This window comes from Gossypium hirsutum, chromosome A09, assembly GCF_007990345.1.
Source record: "Gossypium hirsutum isolate 1008001.06 chromosome A09, Gossypium_hirsutum_v2.1, whole genome shotgun sequence".
NCBI classification, from domain to species: Eukaryota; Viridiplantae; Streptophyta; class Magnoliopsida; order Malvales; family Malvaceae; genus Gossypium; species Gossypium hirsutum.
This window is the reverse complement of record NC_053432.1, coordinates 6,294,080-6,298,797: the sequence shown is the minus strand read 5'-3', so window position 1 is coordinate 6,298,797 and position 4,718 is coordinate 6,294,080.

The following is a 4,718-nucleotide window of genomic DNA, read 5'->3' as shown; positions in this document are numbered from 1 at the left end:
CCATAGCCGAATCTTTTGTCACGCCTCTACTACTGGTCACATTTCCCGCATTTCTTGGTGGCCTCCCTCTAGTGGTTGTGTTATTCGATCTTGCATTCTAAAACTTATATTTCTCCACTAATTTAGGGAAATCCCGTATGAAATGATCTTGTGAGCCATATTTAAAACAAGCTCGGTTGTTCATTCTACATTCACCAGGATGTCGTCTTCTACATCGTTGACATTTAGGTCTATAGTTTCTTACACTGCCAACACTCGATACTTATGTAGCTGGAGCTTTAAGACTTAAGTATTGTTTTCCACGATCTCTGTTTGAATACCCAATTGAAGCATTTGGACGAGTGTGCGAATCTCTAGATTTCTTTGACAATAACTGATATGGCTTATTCATCGATCTTTTTCTCAAATCTCTAGCCTCTGAATTTGTTTTTCAATTTTCTTTGCTAAGCTCCTCGGCTTTGCAAGCTCTATCAACCAGGACAACAAATTCTTTCAATTCTAAAATTCTGACTAGAAGTTTAACATCCTCGTTCAACCCATCAACAAACTACTTGCACATGATTTCTTCAGTAGAAACATACTCCCGAGCATACTTAATATTAAAAATTCTCTTTCGTACTTGGTCATAGTCATTCGGCCCTATTTCAATTCTAAAAACTCTTTATGCTTTTGATCAAGAAATCTCTGACTTATGTATTTCTTCCAAACTTAGTCTGAAAGAATTCTCAGGTCACATTTTCTCTCGGTACCACTGAAACCAAAGTATTCCACCATTGATATGTTGTGTCTCTTAATAACGATATGGCACATTTTAAACACTCGGCTGGTGTACACGATAGTTCATCAAATACCCGGATAGAGTTTTCAAGCCAAAATTCAGCTCTCTTGGGATCATCATTAACAGTAGCTCTAAACTCTTCAGCTCCATGTTTTCAAATTTTATCAACTGAAGGCTTACTTAATCTTAGAAGTTCCACACCTTGAGGAGTTACGGGAACCAGTTGGGGATTAGGTGGGGTGGAGGTTGTTGAGCAGCCGGATTGGCTCTAACAAATTTCGTGAACCATTCGTTCATCATTTGGCAAAAATGTTTCTTTAGCCCCTCCTCCATGACTACTTGATACATTTCTAGATTCAGACAGCACTGCCCCATGAGCAGGAGCTGGAGCATTACTCTCGACGTCATCAGCTACAACTCGATTGGGATCCATTTGCTATATGAAAACACAGTTTAAATTTTCAAGAGTCGTCACACTATCACAGTTTATATATGGCATGTATAGCTAGACTCTCACACACGCTATGTTAGTCTGAGCATCAACTAAACCATAGCTCTGATACCAATAAATGTAACATCCCTCACCCATATTCAATACTAGAATAGGGTTACGGAGCTTTACCAGACTTATAACACATTTTAAGCATACATTTCACATACATTTAATCAAATCATATACATTTCATTCACAATCAATCATTTTGTCCCTAATACAAGCCTACGAGGCTCTAAACATGCATTGGAAGTGGTTCGGGACTAAACCGATAAATTGGAAACTTTTTAAACATTTAAAAAATTTTCTCAAAAATAGGGGACACACGCCCATATGACTCGGTAGTGTCTCTCACACAGCCAAAGACACGCCCGTGTCGTAAGCCATGTGGACATTCGAAATGGGAGCACGTGGTTGTGTCCTAGCCCATGTCCAACCCTATGTAACTCTCTAACGTGGATCATGTGGCCAACACACACGCCTATGTGGCTAACCCGTGTGCCCTACAAATGGCCATACACGCCCATCTGCAAGGTCGTGTGCTAGGCCGTGCCAAACCTGTATAGTATACTGACTTGGGCCACACAGCCAATCACACGCCCGTGTGCTAGGCCGTGTGGAGCATACTGACTTTATTTTAATTTCAACACCAAGGGACACACGGCCGTGTAACATAACCGTGTGCCACACATAGCTGAGAAACACGCTCGTGTCTCTACCCATGTGGACAAAAATAAGCTATTTACCAAGCCATTTTTCCACTCAAACTTATGCACAGCTACACCAACCCAATTGGCACCAAAACATAGCATAATTTGACATTTAAACCAACCAATTCAAGCCTAATTCATGCATAATCAATACCAGCTTTCTCAGTGCACACACGTCACAAAATAGACCATACCATTTATACCAAAATCACATATACAATTCAACTAATTATACATTTCCAAACATGCATCATTATGCTCAATTTCACAAACATATATTTTCTCTAGTTTCTACCATTTGACAACCACAATATCTACAATCAATAAACATCACAAAACCAACCTTAATTACATAACATAAGCTATATGCACACTTTTATATACATATTCAAACTAACCAAATTAAGCCAACTCTCATGGCTATTTATACAAACCAAAACATAAGCATTTACAAGCCAATTCAAATGGCACAACACATTACCAAATATACCAAAACAACCAAAGTCCCTATACATGCCATATACTCAAAACATAAGCTCAAAAGGTACCAAAGTGATAGTAGGATAGTGTGACGTAATCTTCGACGATCCCCAAATCCGAGCTAACTTTGAAGTCACTATAAAACATGGAAATATAAACAAAGTAAGCTTTATAGCTCAGTAAGCTCGTATGAAATAACTCAATCTTAACATGAATATACAAATCATCAATTTGAACATATCAACATGTAATTCATTTAATTAATAAACCTTTCACATTTTCAATCATAATCTCATATATGAACTTCACAACTTCTTCGATTTAAGCTTATACGGTTCATGTACATACCTGTACCATCTCATATCAATCTCATACACATTCCCGTCTTTCATTTACCGTTGAACCATTCAGAATACTATCGGATACTCAAGAAAACACGCACCAAAGTGCCAATATCATGGCCCGAAGCCAACTAAATCTCATATCACATATATTGCTCACACTAGAACAATCAACGGGCTTGCTTACACAAGCTATCAGTCAAGACGTAGCTACACGGTGTTGTTCACACAAGCTGTCAAGTAACCGCAACACATGCCGGTATACTCAGCCACCGGTAGGACGTACAGGACCAGCACCCGGATCACATAATCACAATAATCCCTAATGACATGTCATTCGTATCTTAATCTATTCCTAAGGTTCAACCGGGATTTCAAATGCCGAATCATAGTCAAATCATTGTCGAACATTTTTGTAGTCTCGTATTCACAGTTTATGCAATATCAAAGCATTTAAAATACATGTATAATGAAACTTATTTCATTCAAACTTACCTCGGACGCAAAAACGGCTAAATAAATCGATTAGTCGAGTACTTTGTCTTTCCCCCAATCTAGATCCAAATTTTGCATTTCTTAATCTATATGTAATCAAAATCTGTTTATTTAATTATTTCTCCATTCAATTTAGTCCACAATTCACATTAAGGCACTTTTACACATTTACCCCTAATGTTTCACATTTTTACAATTTAGTCCTTACTTCATAAAATCACAAATTCATGCAATTTCACCCAAACCCATCTAACCGAAATTCAATTAGGTCCCTATCAGCCTATATTTTCCATTTATTTTACATTTTAACCACAAGGTTTCCACATTTCACAATTTAATCCCTAATTTGCATTTTCACTACAAATCACTTAACAAAACTTGTATAACTATCATCAAACATTCATAATTTATCATTAAACATCAAAATACTTATGTATTCATCAATGGAAACCTCTAAAATCTTTAACAATTTTGCAAAATAGTCCCTGGGCTAGCTAGACCTAGTTGTAACGATCTCAAAAACACAGAAATTATTAAAACCGAGTAAAAAATCACTTACATGCTCAAGATATCATGCCTGAAACTTCAAAAGCATAAAAATAATGTTTTTCTTTCTTTAGTTTCAGCTAGAAGAAGATGAAAGCACCAAAAATTGTATTTGTTTTATTTTATTAACTTAATTACATAAATTACTAAATCATCCTTTAATAAAAACATTAAAATTCATTTATACATGTCCATCTTTGTCCACTTACATTAACCATGGTACAACATAAGGACCTTCACAATTTAATTTCATAGCTATTAAACCCTTTTAACTTATAGAGCATCACTTTTGTATTTTACGTGATTTAGTCTTTTTTCTCAAATTAACTAATCAAACGATAATTTTTAAACGAAACTTTCACACAATCATTCAATCATACCGTAAACATTAAAATAATAATAAAATAATTATTTTTAATTTGGATGTGTTTTCCCAAAACTACTGTTCCTATTTGACTAAAAACGGGTTGTTACAGAATGTGGCACACTGTAACTCGAACCGGGAGATCGGGTCGGGTATAAGGTGTTACAACAAATGAGATTGAGACCTCCTAATAAGTGAAAATTAAATATTTCACAAGATAGAAGCACTCTTCTGCTCGATGCAATTAGTTAGACAGATTCGAAAAGCATCATCTACCAAAAGACATTAAACAAAAACGCTTATAAAGAGACAACTCCGCAATTAAATTACATTTACCTATATTTAAAATTAAGTCTATTCATTTTATATATATATTATTTATATCATATTATACATAAAATATATAATAGAATTGAAAAGAAAAAAAAACCATGCTGGGGCGCACTTCACTAGTGTCCCAACCAACTCGTCTTCTTCCCGTCCCAATTCTTCGCCCATGCACCCTAGCATT